This window comes from Muntiacus reevesi, chromosome 15 (genome assembly GCF_963930625.1).
Source record: "Muntiacus reevesi chromosome 15, mMunRee1.1, whole genome shotgun sequence".
NCBI classification, from domain to species: Eukaryota; Metazoa; Chordata; class Mammalia; order Artiodactyla; family Cervidae; genus Muntiacus; species Muntiacus reevesi.
This window is the reverse complement of record NC_089263.1, coordinates 42,929,327-42,950,285: the sequence shown is the minus strand read 5'-3', so window position 1 is coordinate 42,950,285 and position 20,959 is coordinate 42,929,327. Positions and strand designations below refer to the sequence as shown.

Sequence of the window (20,959 nt, the reverse complement as noted above, 5' to 3'; positions counted from 1 at the left end):
AGCCATCTATCTGTGCAGTAGAAGGGCTTACATAGTATGAATCTAACAGACATAAAAAAGACTTTTCCAATTTATACCTACTATTTAATAGCATAGTAATTAAGCAATAAAATAGTAATAACAACAGTAATGAACAGCACAAGCTTCAGCATCAGGCTGCCAGGGTTCAAATTCTAGTTCTTCTAGGACAGAGCTGTGTGACCTCTGATACATTTCCTCTTCGAGCCTCTATTTCATTGTTGGTAAAACGGTGATGTGATTCCGCAGTGGCTCAGAAGGTAAAGAATCTGCCTGCAATGCGGGAGACCTGCGTTCAATCCCTGGGCCGGGAAGAACCCCTGGAGAAGGGAATGACTACTCACTCCAGTATTCTTGCCTGGAGAATTCCATTGACAGAGGAGCCTGGTGGGCTGCAGTCCTTGGGGTCGCACAGAATCGGACACAACTGACGCAACTTAGCACATACGCACAAAATGGACATACAAACTGGGTTATTGTGAGGATTAATTCAGATGCATGTAGATGCTTTGTATTCAAAAGTATTCAATAAATATTAGCTATTACTAGACAGTATAGGCTGGATTAGTAAATTTAGACCTCAGAAGCCTGGCTGTTCCAACGCCCTTCCTCCCCATAAAATAAATAAATAAATAAAAGGTTAATGGAAGAAAAGAGAATAAAATTTAAGAAGAGAAAGAAAAGAAAGATTCTTTCAGTATTATCACAGACTTGGATGATTTTTGTGTTAATGTCTCAATATGTTAACAGTAGAACATAAACTTTCAGGATCAGATGGCAAAAAAGAACATGTGCATCTAATATTAATCCCACTTGAAACTCCTATTAAAACTATCATACAGAGTCTTTCTAAAATGACAAACCCACAGAAACCTGAAGAATAAGAGGGGAGGCAATAGCAATAAAATCTGGAAGCTGGCAAGCAGACACACAGGTGGCAACTACCTTGCAGATCCGACAGTCAAATCTGAAGAGGGGTCAGTTAAGATCCAACCCAGCCTCTCAAGACTCCAGAACTGGAAACAAAGGGGTGAGGCTAAATGGGGGTGTGAGGTTAACTAAGGAGAAGCAGGTAAACACTGTTGAAGAAGCATTAGATTCCTAGATTTGTGTGCCTTCCGCCTCCATCCAGCTTACTTGATGGCTCAGCGGTAAAGAATCTGCTTGCGATGCAGGAGATGTGGGTTCCATTCCTGGGTCAGGAAAATCCCCTGGAGAAGGAAATGGCAATTGACTCCAGTATTCTTGCCTGGGAAATCCCATAGACAGAGGAGCCTGGTGGGCTACAGCCATGGGGTCACAAAGAGTAGGACATGACTGAGTGAGCATGCAGGCACGCCCCCATCCATGTTGCCTCTGCTGGGTGGGGAGGGATGTCTGAAGATTCATTACTTGGATGTGGTAAATCAGAGGAAATCTAGACTAAAGCACCAAGCACATGTGACAGTGTGGTCACCACACTGAAAGTAGAGATTGCATGAATGCATGAATACTGAATACAGAATGCAGAGAGACTCGGATTTCCGCCCCCCCGTACCTGGCTCTCAGAACACTGGCAGGAAGGCCTTTACCTTGCAGTCAAGAGACTGAAAACTCTCCTATGGGGAGTCTGACCAGCGAAAGAGGAAAAAAAACCCTAAAGATTCTGATTACTGGGAATTCCACAACAAATGACCCACCCAGTTCACCTGGCTGGTAAAGTCAACCGCAACAAGCCCCATCTACATACACACTCAAGAGCTTCCAATGAGCTCTTGAGATCATATTTAATCATAAGCAGACAGTAATAGAGTTATCAGAAAGCTGTGAAGAGAACTCTGAAAGGGAAGAGTCTACAACAAAGAAAACAAAACAAAACAAAAAACTGAAATAGCAAGGACTGTAAAGGGAGAAGGCAAACCCCCTGCAAACACCTCTTGTAAAAATCCTGAGGGGCTTCTCTGGTGAGTCAGTGGTAAAGAATCTGCCTTCCAATGCAGGAGACATGGGCTCAGTCCCTGATCTCGGAAGATCCCACATGCGTAGAGTAACTAAGCTTTGTAACACAACTCCTGAGCCTGCGCGCTAGGGCCTGGGAGCCACAAGTGCTGAGCCCACGTGCTGCAACTACTGAAGCCTCATGTTTCTAGAATCCGTGCTCCGCCACAAGAGAGGTCACTGCAGTGAGAAGCCCGTGCACGACCAGAGAGCAGCCAACACAGCAAGGAAGACCCAGCACAGTCAAAAATAAATAAATTTTAAAAAATCCTATGAGGTAACAGAGTACATCCACGAAACAGACTTTTTTAAAAGGAAGAGAATAAAGAAAAGCCCTTAGGAATTAAAATATGACTACCATCCTTACTATTAATAATAAAAGTAATACACAGAAGACCCTGAGGAAGTCTGCCATGAAAGGAGCAAAGAGACAAAGAATAAGAAATTCAGAACTAGTCTGGGAGGTCTGACATCTGAGTAACAGAGAGGAAGGAGTCATCAAAGAAATAGCCAAAGAACACTTCCCCAAACAGAAAGATGTCAGTTTCTAGAATGAAACAGTCCACTGCATATCCAACTTCATGGATGGCAAACAGACAATACCAAGTTGTTCTACTGTAAAATTTCAGAATACCAGAGAAAAAAAAATTTCTAAAGCTTCTGGAGAAGGAAAAAAAGAAAAGCAGATCATACAAAAAAAGATTAAGGAATCAGAACAAACTTCAAGGGTAATTCTGGAAACACTGCCTTCACAATTCTGAAAGAATGTATCTCCAGGGAACTGTCATCTATCTAATAGTGACAACACAGCTGGGGTTGAGTCTGTTATTCAGGTTTTCAAACCTAAACAAAGAAAAGTAAGAAAACTGTTTACACTGTAGTAGAGGTGGTGTTACCTGGCTGGGTTTGGGGGTGGGTAGGGGAAAGGAGAGGTTTAGAAGAAAGAAAAGATTAGTCAGGGTACAGGGGCTTCTCAGGTGGTCAAGTGGTAAAGAATCCGCTTGCCAATGCAGGAGATGGAAGAGATGTGGGTTCAATCCCTGGGTCAGGAAGATCTCCTGGAGTAGAAAATGGTAACCCACTCCAGTATTCTTGCCTGGAGAATCCCGTGGACAGAGGAGCCTGGTGGCCCTTGGGGACACAGTCAGACACAACTGAGCACACAGGGCACATAGGGAGCTTCTTAACTCGGTGGGTACAGGGGTGTTAAGTTTTATTGTCAGTCTTTACATTATACATTTCCATTTAAAGTCTTCTTTATATGTGATATGTTTTACACACACACACACGCTTTGTACTATGAACCGTATGAAGTTACCAATTTTCTACCATTTTTGAAGTACAAAAAATAAGCCCAGAGGTTTAAACTAAACAGTTCAGGCTCAGCAATGTAACTTGTGCCCTTGAGGCAAATAAGAGTCTAAGTTTCCCCACAGGCAAAATGCAAAGTGGAAAAAAAAAACCCCGAGGATTTCTTAAGCGTCATGAGCTCTCATAACTGTATAACTCTCCTATTGTGTGTGTGCAGTACAATAATTCCTGTCCTCTAAAAAGTTAAAATGTAAGACTTGAATGGGGAAATTCCTTTGTGTTTCCCAGAGAAAAGATTTGGCAAGTACTATATTCGCATAACTATAGTTTAATATAATAACAACAATGAGGACTTAGGAACAGCTTTTAGAAATCCCCAAGCCCTCACATTTCCTTCACTTCTGCTTTTCTTAGCAGAAATGTGGACACAGAAACTGGAAATGACAGGAAGCAATAAAGGGGATGTGATGTGAGGAACAGATGTGAGAGGAGGAATTAGATATAAAAGGAGACAAGGGTACTTGCTATTCTCTAATCAAAGTGGAGACACGGGTGGACCGAGTGGGCTTGGGGAGAAGAGCTGTTTTGAGGCACTTTATTTCAGGCATATTGATTAAAAATTAACATAAACCAAAAAGTAGAATCTTTGTCTCCCTTAAGCTCTGATTTATCTGGCAATTATGATGCATCAGAAGCACCTTACAAATCTTTGTATATACATTATCACTTCATCCTCATAGGTACCCTATGAATTTGAATCACTGTTACCACCCTGCTTCAGACACCCTTTTAATATGAGGTAACTGAGGCTCAGTAAGGTTAAGGAAGTAGCGCAAGGTCACAGGCCAGTAAACAGCAGAGGTAGGTTTCAATCCAAGGTAATTCTACCCTGAAACCCACTTTAGTAATCTGTAACCTTATGGTGGTTCAGATGGTAAAGAATCTGCCTGCAATGCAGGAGACCTAGGTTTGATCCCGGGGTCGGGAAGATCCCCTGGAGAAGCGAATGGCAACCCACTCCAATATTCTTGCCTGGGAAATCCCATGGACAGAGGAGCCTGGTGGGTAGAGTCCAGCAAGTCACAGAGTCATACACAACTGAGCGACCAATGCTTTCACTTTTCACAACCTTAAGCAATAAACTCTCGATATCCTAACTCCTTTCTTTTCAAAATGTTCCCTTCTTAATCCTGTGCCTTACTCTTCAGCTATCTGTAACTATGATCTTTCCAGCAGCATCCACTGCCCCATCCTTCCTAAGTGAGTTGTGGGAAATGACTAGGTACTTTTGTTTGAAAATCTAACACTGTATTTCTCACACTGGGCTATACATGAGCAGCACTTGGTAATATCCTCCTGAAATGACAATTTACTGCAGATTTTATTTTGCGGGAGAATCTTGGTTATAACAAACACAGAGAGGCTGTGTTATCTTTAAACGCAAGATGTGCACTAACTTTTAGGATAAAACAAGTAAGGCTGCAAGATACTTTGTATTACTTCTACATGACTTGAGTCATGGGAGGTCAAATCTTCCTTTATGTTCATTCAGTATGAAATACCTTCACACAGACATGTGTCAAAAAATAAACCAAAATAAATAAATAAAACCCCCCAAGTATGTGAGGTTGTGCATTCCATTTCCAAGGTAACAGTTTCTTGCATTAATAGCGCAGCCATAATCTTCAATATTTTTGAAGATAAAAAGATTTTTTGAAATGATCCTAATTTAATAACTGATGTAAAAAATACAGTCTCCAAGGCATTTTACCCAATTTTGTAAATACACACCTACAGTGGGATTTTCAAATTTCATCAAAACTATGTTCAAGCTGTAGGTGAAGATATTAATTTCTAAGAATAATCTAATAGAAAATTCCCAAAGCCTTCTGATATGCTAAAGATTCAAAAAGTGAAAGGATCCAGTCTGATTAGTCTGATTCTATAAACTAATTCCAGAATATTTACTTGAACTTAATTTTGGTTTCCCCTCTAGCAGCATAGGAAAAATGATACCCTTAAAGGGTAGGTGACACCACAGCTGTCCCTTAGATTATCTACCATCTCAAAACACAATTGGTTGCCTTAGAAATGGCTGTGATTACATACACACACACACACACACACACACACGCATGCATGCAGACATGCAATAAAGGTATCCATGTACGAATGGGAATAAACAAGCAAACACAAAAACCAAAAAACCCAAAATCTGTTTTTTTTTTTCCAAAATCTGTTTTTAAAGGAATGATCTTCCACAATAGAAACAGGTAAACTGAAAAAAAACCCAGCTGAGTAAATTTTAAAACAAAGGAAATGGTTGAAAAGTTGACCACTATCTAGGAAGTAGGAGTCACAATATTTTTAAAGGATGCTAAAATTAGAATGTATATACAGAATGCAAGGAAATAGTTTTGAGTAGTCACTTCAGTGGTAGTGAAATGATTTATGAACCATCAATTCTATGCCAGTTCATATAACATTCCTGGTTAAACATTTTGCTTCAAAAACTTTTTTTTTTTAAAAAAACAGAGGCCAGAGCAGAAGATCCTTGGTTTTCCTTAGTTAGACAAGGCATGACAATTCATGTGAGTAGGAAACTTGCTTCAAAGTGACATGCCACAGAGTTAATGTGACACTGATATACCTTCATTTACATACTGCTAATAGGCAATGTGTGAAATGCAGAAGAAATAATGTGTCATGCATGCATCTGTCACCTGTCAAAGGGAATGAGTATCCTGTTTATAAGACATAGACCAGGCATCTGGAGAAGGCACTGGTGACCCATTCCAGTTCTCTTGCCTGGAAAATCCCATGGATGGAGGAGCCTGGTAGGCTGCAGTCCATGGGGTCGCTGAGAGTCGGACACGACTGAGTGACTTCACTTTCACTTTTCACTTTCACGCACTGGAGAAGGAAATGGCAACCCACTCCAGTATTCTTACCTGGAGAATCCTAGGGATGGGGGAGCCTAGTGGGCTGCTGTCTACGGGGTCGCACAGAGTTGGACATGACTGACGCGACTTAGCAGCAGCCGCAGACCAGGCATCTAATTCTTGACTATACTGCACTTGGGAGTTATCACGAGAAAATAATCTTATGAACTATCTTATTAGCTCAGGCTGCTGTAGCAAAATAACATGGACTAGGCGGCTTAAACAACCTGGATGAGGTTCAGGTGAGGGCTCCCTTCCTGGCTTGCAGATGGCTGCCCTTTGCTGTGTCTTCACATGGCAGAGAGAGAGTGCTCTGTCTCTCTTCCTCTTCTTATAAGGACACTAATCTCACCAGAGGGTTTCCCTGGTGTCTCAGATGGTAAAGAATCCACCTGCAATGAGGGAGACCTGGGTTTGATCCCTAGGTTGGGAAGATCTCCCGGAGGAGGGCATGGCAACCCCACTCCAGTGTTCTCGCTTGGAGAATCCCTATGGACAAAGGAGCCTGGCGGGCTACAGTCTATGGGGTTGCAAAGAGCTGGACACTACTGAGAGACTAAGCACACACAACCTCACCAGAAGAGCCCCATCCTCGTGTCCTTATCTAAACCCCACCATTGGGGGTTAGGGTTTCAACACACAGATTTGGTGGAGGTGAACAATTCAGTCCATAGCATGAATCATAAACACTTCCCTGTCCTCACCTATTCATTAGGTGATCTAACCAACTCATAACACGCTGCCAAGCTGGCATTCAAATGCTGCGAAGAAGCTTCAATCTGATTATGTGCTTTAAAAAATACTTTTGTTTTCAGCAAAGCAGAACATCTCTGACAGAAGCCCAGGATGTGGATCCAGTGTAGTACTAGAGAGCTGTTACCACCCTGCAAATACTTTTTGCTTCTAAGCCAGTTTCCTCATACATAAAATGACAAAAATACATAGAGATATGTGAGGGTAAAAATCAGATAATATCTATGAAAGGGCTTATAAAAGACTACACCGTTATTGTTAGGCCATGAAAGCACAAGTGTGGTACATTTATATATAGTTTTGATATGCCCTAAAAGATTAAGATTTTAGGAGACTTACGTTTTCATGAAAACAAAGTTGACACATATTTTCAGAGATCTTTTCCTTTAATTCCTTGACTTAAGCACATTCATCTTTTTTAGATCCACTGTCATTACTTTGGTTCGAAGTGCCATAAAGTCTCCAGATTGGTCTCCCAACCAGGTTCTTTCCCCCAACCATGCTTTCCTACAACACTGCTTTCTTTGCATTATTTTCCTATTCACTCCAGCTTCTGGGATTGGTAGGCTGTCTAACCTGCAAGTGGGAACAAATCCAGAGAACTACCTGGTGAGGGGAGGGCTAGATATGTGGGTTTGGAAATTACAACTGCATACTACAAGTCATCATAATGTGACAGAGTGGGAAGACCATGGAGTTTAAATCAGATTGGCTTTGAATTCTGGATCTAGTACTGTAGTTTTGATCTCTGGGAAGTGAGTTAATTGCACCTCAGTTTTCTTATTTGTAAAACAGAAATGTAATCACTTCTTAGAGTTGCTTAAGCACAGTATCCAACTTTAATAATGTGTATGATATATTTTAGTTTCTGACCCTTCACATAAAACAGACAGAAAAATAAGGTGTGTTTGGTGGGAATGTAAATTGATACAGCCACTATGAAAGACAGTATGGAGATTCCATAAAAAACTAGGACTACAACTAATAAAAATAAATGAAAAAAAAAAAAACAACCTAGGAATAAAACCACCATATGACCCAGCAATCCCACTCCTAGGCATATACCCTGAATAAACCAAAACTGAAAGAGACACATGTACCCCAATGTTCATTACAGCACTATTTACAACGCTAGAACATGGAAGCAACCTAGATGTCCATTGACAGATGAATGGATAAAGAGGCTGTAGTACATATAGATCAAATATTACTTAGCCATAAAAAGGAATGCATTTCAGTCAGTTCTAATGAGGTGCATGAACCTAGAGCCTATTACACAGAGTGAAAGATAAACATTGTATACTAACACATATATATAGAATATAGAAAGATGGTACTGATGAAATTATTTGTAGGGCAGCAATGGAGAGACAGACATAGAGAACAGACTTATGGACACGAGGACTGGGGGAGGAGAGGGTGAGATGTATGGAGAAAGTAACATGGAAATTTACATTACCATATGTAAAACAGCCAATGACAATTTGCTGTATGGCCCAGGAAACTCAAACAGGGGCTCTATATCAGCCTAGGGGGTGGGAAGGGGAGGGAGATGGGAGGGAGGGGACATGTGTATACCTGTGGCTGATTCATGTTGGTGTCTGACGGAAAACATCAAAATTCTGTAAAGCAACTATCATTCAATTAAAAAACAAATAAAAAAAGGTTATATGCATTATATGTGTAGAATTTTCTTTGCGCCGCTTAACAGGCAGATATTATTATATCTAGTTCAATAAGATAAAAAGGCTAAATTGGAAAAGGGAACTATTTAACAAAAAACTCATACCAGTGACCAAAATAAATCTTTTAATATATTCAGCTATCTCCATGATCAAAACGTAAAATGTAAATCTATAGTCAAACTATAAATCCATTTCAGTTTCAGAATCAGATGGGTCATTTTGGCCTAAGGCAAAGAATGGATTTGAAAGACAAACTGGAGATGAGAAACCAGTTAGGAGGGTATGGAGCTAATAAAGATCTAATGAGAGGGCTACAGAATAGAGGGAGAAAAGAGAACTGATTTAAGAAATAATTAGAAGGAAAAACTAGCAAGACTTGGTAAATGACTAGATAGAGGGAAGAGTCAGAGATCATTCCCAGGTTTCTAGGGTGGATGGCTGGAAGCATGGTGGTACCATCTGTAGGTGGAGAGGGCTGGAAGAAAGACTCTGGGTTCAGCTTCAGATATAATTAGCTTTAAGTACTTTAGAGCAGAGATGAAGATCTGGGCCTTGATAGCATACAAAGTAGATGAGATCCACTACAGTGGAGCCTGAGACAGAGCCTCAGGTAATACCAACATTCAGAGAGAAGAGAAACTAACAGATAAGCCAGAAATAACAAGGAATGGTCAGAGTATAATGAGAAGGATAACATGGACTTACAGAATTCAAAGACAATTAAGTTTCAAGAAGAAGAGAATATATAACAAACACTGAGAATGGGTCTGAATGTTATGTTTACTCCTAAATTTACATGTTGAAACTTATTTCCAATATGACGCTACCGAGAGGTGCGGGTTTTGGGGAGGGGGTTACGCATGAGGGCAGAACCCTCATGAAAGGTATTGGCGCCCTTTACAAAGAGACCCCAGAGAGCTCTCTTGCCCCTTCTGCCATGGAAGATGAAAAGATGACTATCTATGAACAAGGAATCAGGCCCTCACCAGACACCAAATCCACAATGACATGATCTTGGACTTCCTCAGCCTCTAGAACGGTGAGAAATAAATGTTTGTTTTTTATAAGTCACCCAATTTATGATCTTTTTCTAATAGCAGCCCAGACAAATTAATACAAGGACTAAAATTTGTCCACTGGAAGTGGTGATTAGGAAATTATTGATGGCTTTGGTGAAAACAGTTATTATGGAGTGATGGAGGTTAAGCTATCCCTTAGGGGTTAAGAACAAATGAGTAGCAAGAAAGAAACTGTGTACCAGTCTTTTGAGAAGTTTAGGTGAGGAGAGAGACTAGAGCAAGCCAGCTGTTCAGTGATTAAAGCTGTTTAGTGATTAAGCTAGAGTTAGTGATTAAAGCAGTGGTGATCCAAGAGACCAGAGAATCAGAAAAGCATGTCACCAATAGCCCAGAGTGGTATTTCAAGAAAGAAGGGATAAGCAGATCTACTACAGAAGAAAGAATTTGGATTTTGGAAAGAGGTATGTCTAATCCTGTGACTCTGCCACCTATTGGCTATGAGACAAGTTACTTAACCCTTTTTGAGCCTTAGTTTTCTCATCCTTAAGAAGAAAACACCACTATCTACGGGACTGTTGCGAGAACTAAAATGAGACTCTGCATATCAAACTGCCCAGCACAACTATCTTCTGCTTGATCCACAGAAGGTCCTCAACAATATGAGCTCCTATTTTCTCACAGAAATCACTGGTTATCACTGAAGAGTGTTATGTCAATGTAAGCAGTAAAGATACATGCTGAGTTGCCCAGGATTAAGGCATTCAGTTATGAAATAATAAAAACAGGAACAAGAATCGAAACAGGAAAGGATTTGAGAGCATTAACCATGTTTGAAGTCTAAAAAGGATGCAGCAAGTGAAGTACCAAGAGGGAAGTGAGGCGAGGGGAACAGCAGCCTTCGTGTTTTATATGTGATTCATATACATCCAAAAATTATTTGAAACAGAGGTCCCTCATAGGCCTATAAAGGATGAGATCTGCAACAGAAGTGAAGTTTTAGAAAGCTGGACATGGAAAAGATGAAAGGACAAACTTTCTTAGGGAAGAAAGTTGGTGGAGGTGATGTCTGATGTTCATCATTTCAGTAAAGATCTAGGAAACAAAATATTTGGGAAAATTAGTTTCCAAAGCAGATTTGAATCCCAGCATCCTTGAGCCTAGTTATTAATGGATGTACAGTACCTAGTTAGCGAATCTGTGGATAGAAAACACTCCCTAATTGCACAATCTCTAAACCTTTCCATCTCACCATGGAAAGGTTTATTATTAAAGGGGTATTATTAACAGGCATTTTAACTCCATATTTTGACCACAAGGAAAACCTGAGCTTTAAAGAATTCAGAACTGAGCTGTTACAAGGAAGGATAATGGTATAATGAAATTCAATGCTATTCTTTTCTCAGATCTCTCTTCCTAATACATACATGAAATGCAACTTTGTCTTCAAAATACAGGGTACAGATTCCTTACCAACTGCACATTTACTGGCCACAAGTCAAGGTGGAAGAACCACTACACAGCTCAGGAAAAAAATGCTGTAATCACTGTGATGGAAAAGAAGTTAGAAAAAACACTTCATGTTTCATGATACAAAGAAAAAAAAAAAAAGAACTGCTCAAGGCAAAAGAAAAAAGTCCTTCAATTACTACTGAAGGTAAAGAAAGAAATAGAAAGTGTATTTTAGAGTGGCTCAACACAGGTAATCTGAGGAAAAGACAAAGGCTGGTTTCCCCACAAAATCCTCTTCCACCCCACAGGAGAGGAATGCGTGCTTTCCTTTAGGAAGGGGTTGCATTCTGTGCGCTGTTGGAACATGGCAACTGACTGACTTTACTATAAGAAATGAATTTTGACTGGTAGACAGTCAATTTAGCAGGGTAGACAGGATCACTGTGTGGAGCTGAGCTGGCCACGCACCACCCAACTCTGGGGGCAATATCCACACAGACGAAAATGTGAGAGGAACCTGGGAGGTTATCCACAGCAGCAAGTCTGATGGTAGGCATGTAGTAAAAACAAGGTGGGCTTCATGAGGACAGGGAGTTCTCTCTATTTCGTTCACTGCTGTATCCCTGGCACAAAGAACAGGGCCTGGTGCTTAAGATGATCAATCAATATCTGACTGGATGAATGAATTAATGAATCAAAGAAAAGGGAAAACAAGTTTTAGAGCAGAGAAGAGAGACGAAGTATATGTCAGAACAGGATTTCTTACAATTGGAAGATGTCAAGTGGGTCAAAAAAATTCCACCACTTTAGAAAGGAATCCTACCTGCTATGAAGGAGCAGGAGGAAGGGGTGGCAGAACCAGTTTGGAGAGTCCTGCCACATGTTACAGTGCTCCGGCATGGACTTACGAAGGGCAGAGCTAAAAGTATATAAAAAAGGGGTGGAAAGATGGGATGTTACCGTAGATGTGAGATTTTTCTTCTCAGTTAACAGGATGAGTATGTCAAGAAAAGTCCACTCAACTGTTTTTTTTTCTGTCAAAACCATCTGCATGGTCATAACCATACAGAGAGATGGGAGTCAGATGAAAAAATATGATTTTCATTATAATATGAACCTACCACAAATAAATTCCTGAGAATGATCAAGTGAGATAAACACAGCAGAAGTGATCTGCAATGTGTTATATGCAATCATAATGTTAGCTGTTTTATTATTCAATTAGTAGTAACACAGTTCATAAAGAGTAACCAGTTAAGGTGCACCAGCCATATCTTGAGCTTTAGCATATATGCATTTATATAAAATACATAACTTGTACTATTCCTTGTATATACTTTTCATTCTGTTTTATTTATCAGGTTTCAACTAGACCTAAAGTTCTGTTTCTTTACAACCCCAACATCATCTTTACATGAACCATAAACATACACTGAATTTCTAAGGACATGGGCTATGGCTTCTTCAATGGGATTTCTTTTAAAATACTCGGTATTTGGAAAAATATTTCAACTACAGAAATTTATTTCAAGAAAGCTGATGCCGCTACACATCCTATTATGAGTCCTCCAATGGCGTATCACAAACAATTCATCTCAAGAAGAAAATCTGCTAAGCTGCTCCAAATTCTAAGCAAAGCATAGGGACTTGACCACATTTTTCTGTTCACAATCTGTTTTGTGCCAGGGTTTCTGCGCACACACCATCTGTAATCTCCTTTAAAACACAACCAAACAAAAACACACAGCTCTTTCAAAAAACAAAACAAAACTATAGTTGGTTTCTCTAGGAGGAACCACTCCCACTCAGCCACTTGATGTTTATCAGGATATACTTACTAGTTGAGCTCTATGAAAAGTAAGAGTGGGAAGTTCCCTGTAACCAAAACAAAAAATGTTACAGATGCCTAAGTGATCCTTAGCACAACTTTTTTCTCCTGTCCACTACATGTTTAGGAGTTTTAGCAGGTTACACAACCCACCAAATAAAAGACAATTAGTATATATTCTCCTCAAATATGGTAATATGATGTACCAAAGAAGTAAAGCATTAACTTTATTTTTGTCTGGGTGATAAATTCACATGGCTCAAACTCTAAAAGAAATCAAAGGTATTCAATTAAAAGTTTCTCTCCCATGCTATGCCCCAGCCACCTAGCTCCTCACCCCAGAGGCAACCAATATTGGCCATTTCTTGGGCAACTTTCTAGAGTTAAGAACAAGAAAGTGTGTGTGATTCCCTTATCCTCCTTTACACACCTGGTGGCCTAACTTATGGGCTTCCCAGGTGGTGCGGTGGTAAAGAATCTGCCTGCAAAGCAAGAGATTCAAGTTCAGTCCCTGGATTGAAACGATTCTCTGGAGTAGGAAACGGCAACTCACTCCAATATTCTTGTCTGGAGAATCCCATGGACAGAGGAGCCTGGTGGGTTCTAGTCTACAGGGCCACAAAGAGTGGAACACAACTGAGCACACACACATGGCCTAACTCATACCACTTCTAGTTAGACTCTTAGGCACTTCTCCCTCTGTGCTATGGACAGGAAATAGGCTTCTTCTTGTGTCTTTTTTGATAGAACAATAGCAGCTTCCTCAAGTGTTGTGCTTTGAAGGAGTCTGACGCCAGCAAACTTGGAAGGAAAGTATTTTGTGATTATTTTTATGTCTGTTACACCCATCTATTTCTCTTCTATGTCTTATTGTATCTTCTACATGCCTCTAATATAGGAATTATCACACTTTATACTTGGGAAGGGTGTCTGAGGGTAGGTACCCTGTCCTTTCATGTACATAATGCACGATATGCCTACCCAGCACAATGCACAGCATACAATTAGCATTCAATAAATATTTACTGAAAGAACCCTGCAGCAAAATTCCCAATGCTTAGGGAGAACAAGATAACTTTTCATATTCCTGGGTGAGCTTCTTCCCTTCATGCAAAGACAGACTTCACTGACCCTGGAACTGTAGATTTGTAATGAATGTGTATTTGAAACACATGTGACAGTGTTTCCCTGTCCCTGTTAGAATTTACAGCAATGCCATCTGGTGCTCGACCTGCTTGAAGAAAAATACTCATAGAGAACTACACAGGACCCTATCATGGGCTTGATCAACTAGTTTCCAATCACTGCCATCTAAAGAGAAAATGGTTGTATAAACATGTGATTTCTGAAACCAAAGTGGGGTGAAGAGGGAGGTCAGGTGATGTTGGAAGAAAACTTGAACGGAAACAGCATGAGTGAAAAAGAAAGTTTATGATTGTTTAAAAAAAATTCAGTGAGTGAGAAAAATTAACAAAGAAAGAACATTTCAATTGAACTTTACTCATTAAGACACCACCTGCTAATCATTCTCAAATCTCTTGTATTGCTTATATTTTCCACCCAAGTACTGCCATCTACAGTACATGCAGGAATCATGGTGTTCTTAAAGGGGCCAAATAACTGAAATGAAAGCCTGGCATACTATATAGGCTTACATTTTTGTACCCTTTAAACATATGCATTTATCAAAGTTACATGGTATATTTTCTCTTTAACGCATGTAAAGAAAGGCAATAATACTCAATGGGCTGGTTATTAACTTTTAAAAATTAATGTTGTAAAGCTACAGCTTGTGAACTAAGTCTTAAATAACATGTTATGTAACTATGAACAACAAAGAAAAAATAACTTATAATTTGAACTATAATTTTAAGAAATGTTTTAAATATGCCCCAATTTCCATTTATTTCATTTTGCTGTGAGATACAAATTGGGACTCTCCAAGAAGTAAAAAGAATCTCTTATTTTTGGTGGGATTCCTCTTTTCTGACCAGTAGGTTAGCCTAGGGATAGACAGGACAGAAGAGGAAGAATATAAAAAGCAAACAGACTCAGATTTACAGACAAAAGCAGAGAAACCTAAATGAAGGTATCCCAGACCACAGATGGCTTTCATGCTCCCAAGAGGACCTTGTACCAATGTGTTACGTTATTGTAACATAATTTTTATGGTAAATAAGTGGACTCCATTAAAACTATTTTTTAGAATAAAAAAAAAGAGAATTTGATTTTGGAGATAGATAAACAATACTACTGGGCTTCCCTGGTGGCTCAGTGGTAAAGAATCCACCTGCTAGTGCAGCAGACACAGGTTCTATCCCTGGGTCAGGAAGATCCCCTGCAGCAGGAAATGGCAATTCAACTCCAGTGTTCTTGCCTGGAGAATTCCATGGACAGAAGAGCCTGGTGGGCTGCAGTCCATGGCATGGTGCTGCAAAGAGTCAAGACACGACTTAGCAACTAAAACAACAAGCCAAAAGTATTAAGAAGACAATGAGAAATTTTCTGCTTTGTTTAACCAACTATTCTCAACTGGGTATAAAATTTCATATTTCCTCTCAAATTATATCACATTAAGGTTGTCATGTGTTGATAAAAGAAAAAGAAATTAGGTGATATTTATTACTTTCCCTCGACCCTTTACCCTGTATCTTCTAAGTACTACTTGGCTACATGGTGCTATTGGAATAGTGCGGATGTGGAACCAGCCTGTCTTCTTTTCCATCTCCTAACTCTAGCTCTCAAAACCTAATTGTCTTGACTCAAATTAAATGCCTATGTCTCCATAAAGCATTCTTTGAGTCCTCCTGAGCTAGAAGTAGTTTTCCCTAGCCTATGCATTTTTTTAAGCTCTTTCCTTAAACATTTCTTAAGGTCCTTATAAATATTCTACATATTAAGAATTTAAATATTTACAGGATTATAAACTCCTTGACAAAGAAAGAACTACATTTTGTTCATCTTTGCATGTCACAATACCTAGCACAGTGCCTGGCACAGAACAGGAAGTCAATCTAATAAATAATAAATGCTTACATTTGAAAGCTAATATGGCTCATAATAAACCAAACAGTTCTTTTGAGAAACATCATGGCACAAAAATCAACAATAGAGGGTCTTCGGTAAATATTTCTTGCACAAGTAAAGCTAAAACTATGGCAACTGGCATTTACTGGCAAATGTAAAATATACATATTTAAATTCACAGGTTTTATGAGAGTAATAATTAAGTCATAATAATTGTCATTAAGTCACCAGCATTCTAGTGACAATGCTGCAGCTTGTTAGAACTTTGGTCAAGCTAAGGTATGTGATTCACCAGGAGCTAAATTTCTTAAGCTCTCTTCTAATCATACTTCAATTTATAGATTAGGCAGGTTGTACTGTTGCCAGAGAGATGTCACAACTACCAAAAAGGAAAGCATAAACAAATTTAAAAATATGTGAAATGTTGAGAAGAAAGGCAAGTATTAAAAAGAATCCTTAGCTTAATGTTTACTAACTTTGTTTCTTGGGGCTCCCTTTACTGAAATAGAAAAATGGCCTATCAAAGTAGTCAAGCCTTTGTAGATTTATTCACAATATCTGGTAAGTTTATGTATGTGGTATGTTATACTCTATGAAAATAACTCTAAGCGTTTCCGTTAAAACAATTGAGATTAACACACTTAGAAAAGAGGAACAGAAAACAGATGCAGAGACATATAAAAGAATTAATTTCTGATACTAGCAAAATCTACACGAAAAAGTAAATTAGATGTGAACACAGATAGATACCAAAATTGGCAGACAAGAATTACAATTAAGCTATAAAAGAGAAACAGATGAAAGGACATCATTAGTCTAACCCTGAACATAATCAATTTTGCACAATCCCATAATAAACCACAACGTAGAAAAAGGAGCTTGTGGTCAAAAACACTCAGAAAAGAGCTAGATAAACCATGTCATTTGAAAGTTGGGATACAAGTGGGAGAAACAAGCAGACAACAGACAACAGGGAGGGAACATTTCTGTAATTAGCAGCTTTAGGGGAAGTTACAACTACAAAGATCAACGCACTACACAGACGACAAAGTCCTTAATTGGTTTGTTTTTTAAATAATGTTTCATGCTCATCAGGTATTTTCTGATATAGGCTGTAACATTTTTCTTCATTGGAATTTTAGGAAGAAAATAAATTGGAAAGGTTGCATTATGCAGTGTTTAGGGTACTAGACTCAAAGTCAGATTTCTTGAATTCTAATTTCAGCTCGTTTACTTACTAACTGTGTGACCTTAGAGATGTTACCTAACCTAAGTCTCAGTTTTATCAGCTATAAAATGGAAACTAGTACTAGCTCTTCTTTGACAGGACGATTTGTTATGAGGATTAAATAACCAATATACTGAAATATCATTTATAAAGCACCTTTGATATATGTCTCACAGTGTTAAATAAATGTTTGCAAAATAAAATCTGTTGTAAATAGTTGAGATTTCATCTGATTTAAGAAAAAGTTTGGCCCCCATGAGTGAGAAGGTCCCCAGATATCATGATAACACTAGGCAGAACTTTCAAAGTTCTCTATTTTAGAAGAAGCTCTGCTTTGACTTTATTTTCAGCCCTTCTTTTTCTTTTCCCCTGTATGATTTCTAACTCTGCCTCTATAATGCAAGTTAAAAGACAGTTATCCAGGAAACAGTACAACTCTTGATCAAGTTTCCTAAGTGTTCATTTCCTCCAAATCTGCCACGCCCCACAGGAAATGAGAGGGAAAAGAGGATATATATCATTTCATTTTAGGTATATGACAGGAAGCGTTAATGCGGATGATTGGGTGGTGTTTGAAGTCTCATTGTGTTCAGCCATTCAGTCGTGTCCAACTCTGTGATCCCATGGACTGTAGCCTGCCAGGCTCCCCCATCCATGGAATTTTCCAGGCAAACATAATGGAGTGGATTGCCATGCCCTCCTCCAGGGGATCTTCCTGGCCCAGGGATTGAACCTACATCTCCTGCACTGGCAGGTGGATTCTTTACCAGTGCACCACCTGAGAAGCCCCCAAGAAGTCTCAATAAAATAACGTAAAATCAAGAAGAGCTCCAACATAGAGGTGCTGATATGACACCTAAAGAATACTATAGTAGAGCCTTTAAATAATTCATCAACAAAAATATCAAGTAGAGAGCAGGCTATGGTCTCGTTCCTAATTAACAATCTCTAGAACATGAATAATAAGAAAAGTAAACTTGAAAGGTTAACACAAGGAGGCAAGTGTCACCGAGACCCACGACACTGGAAAGGTATGTTCTATTCTAATGATGCTATTGTGGTCGACACACAATGATGCTTTCCTAATACAGATTACAAAACAGATACAATGTGCAGCAGTAACGGGAAATGTCACCTCTCCCGGCACTGGGGAGAGGTTTCATTCTGGTAAAAGTAGAACACCTGATAAATTGATACCATATTGACAATTTCTCAGAAAGCAGAGGAAATGACAGAGAAAACTGCTATTCAGGACTGACAGGGAGGAAACTGTAGGTGATGAAGGAGTGACAAGTGCTTGCTTGCTTGGACTTTGTAACAGCAAAGTAAGGAAATCTTTCACATGTGAGGACCTCAGAATCGGAGAGTAAATGTCAAAGTGTTCACAGATTAGATGGAGATGTGGGTTGGAGGTGCAGCAACAGAGACCCAGGACAACCTAGAAATAATACTAATAAATTTTTAAAAATAGTAAATAATAGGGTCATGCTAAGTTGGACTGAGGGTGCCAAATGCTCTATAGAAGTCAGGGAGTCAGGACAGGCCTCATCAGTGAATCTAGTGAGGAGTATCAATATTTCTCTTGACCTCTCCCTTAGGTAATTGTTATTGTTAAGCTTCTTGTTGCTTTTACCAAATATGTTTGAATTTTTATTTTCTGAGTTTTGCTATGAAGTTCCTGAACCAGACTTGTAGTTATTGCTGGATATATGACAGCTTGGGGACCATTCTTTCCCAAGGCTGGAGTTTGGACATAAGTTCTTACTGAATAATGTCTCTAAAATCTTCTAGCTGTTTCTTGGTAAACACTGTTGTTTCCTCCATGGATGCCTCTGGCACTTGTGAAATCCTCAGAGTCTGGAACTCATTAATCTCTGCTGTTCACATATTCAGGGCCAATGACTAGCTGTTATTATTATTTTTAAGTTATAGACAGCAAAAAAAGTCATTTTATTTATGTTTCGACAGCTAGTACAGTATTATGAAATGATGACTAAAAATAATAAATGTTCAAAACTATGTTCAAGCTGGAAATTCTGGTCAAAGGCTGAATGAGAAAAGAAGTACAAGGCAAGGGGAAGTGAGTGAAAAAAGTTCTCTCCAGTGAGTTCGTTTCTCCAGCCCTGGCTGAATTTCATCCTAAGGTACCAAGAAAACATACACATACAGTCATTCAACCATTACTGGTTTTCTCTAAAGCAGGGAGGATAGAAGTCTGGAGATAAACAAAGATGATTGTGATTTTCAAAAAGAAGGGAATATGGATTCTGAACGCAACACCACCAGCTCAGAAAAGGAGCAAGACCAAGAGGGGGCCACAGTAGTACATGACCAAGATCATGGCACAGGAGGGGCGTTACACAAGGCCTCTGGGACAGACTCCAGAGGTGTGCCTGACCACGCACATCACACAGTCACAACGGAGTAGAATACAGATGTCCACTGCCACTGCTGTAAGATATTTCTAACCACATCTCTGTCTTTACACCCTCTAGAGTCAAGCCCCAGGAGAGACTGCCCAACGGGCTAAGCATCGTGTGTGTGTGTGTGTGTGTGTGTGTGTGTGTGTGTGTGTGTGTCTTAAGTTACAGGGCTGTGTGTGTGTGTCTTAAGTTACAGGGCTGTGTGTGTGTGTGTGTGTGTGTCTTAAGTAACAGGGCTGGGACCCGGGTGAAGTGACTGAGGAACTGATTAGCCTTGAACACACAATATAAAGGGGCACCAAAAAACTCACTAATCAAGATAAGTAGTATGTTAATGCAGTATTTTTAAAAGTCAAAATTGATGCAAAAATCTATGACGAATAAAATATTAAAATTTAAAGAAAGTCACAAAACAGTGCCATGCTGAAGAATTGATGCTTTTGAACTGTAGTGCTGGAGAAAACTCTTGAGAGTCCCTTAGACAGCAAGGTGATCAAATCAGTTATTCCTAAAGGAAATCAACCCGGAATATTCACTGGAAGGACTGATGCTGAAGTTGAAGCTCCAAGACTTTGGCCAACTGATGTGAAGAGCCAACTCATTGGAAAAGACCCTGATGCTGGGAAAGACTGAGGACAAGATAAAGGGACAACAGAGGATGAGATGGTTAAACAGCAACATCGACTCAATGGACATGAGTTTTGAGTAAACTCGGAGACAATGAAGGACCGGGAAGCCTGGCATGCTGCAGTCCATGGGGTCACATAGTCTGACACAACTTAGCAAATGAACAACAAAGAACAACAACAATGCCAAACTGTATTGGTGCCTGAGACAAAAGAGAAAATCAATACTACTGATCCTCCTTTCTTTAAATTTTTGTTATTTTCTTCATGGATTTTTTACATTAATTGTAACTCTTAAAAATACTGCACTAAAATAGTCCTTAATTACTGAGGTTTTCTGGCATTCCCTGAAATGCTGTAGCTGGGATGAGTGACTCATTCTCCTCACCCCAGGCTCACACCTGCCCCTACTTGCTAGGGAGCAAGAAGAGGAACTCTCAGGTGCCATTTCTGATTTCTCCTGTAGGAGGTGTGGCTCTAAAACAGGAAGTGAGTATGGGTGCTCCTTTCTGCCTGGAACACTAATCTAGCCACCTCCTTCCTCTCTCCTTCCTTTTGATCTTTCGTTTTCACTTTAGATATCACTTCTTCACTACTGATCTAGGTGTTCCTTCTCTGCCTTAGCATTTAATACATACAGTTCCGTTCAGTACTCAGCCATGTCTGACTCTGT

The 20,959-nt window shown here is 39.5% G+C and overlaps 1 protein-coding gene across 3 annotated transcripts in view; it reads right to left on the bottom strand.

Annotated features, from left to right (window-relative positions):
- PRORP (protein only RNase P catalytic subunit) overlaps window positions 1-20,959 on the bottom strand; it is a 122,973-nt gene that overhangs the window by 16,555 nt on the left and 85,459 nt on the right. The gene's annotated exons all lie outside the window — the stretch shown is intronic.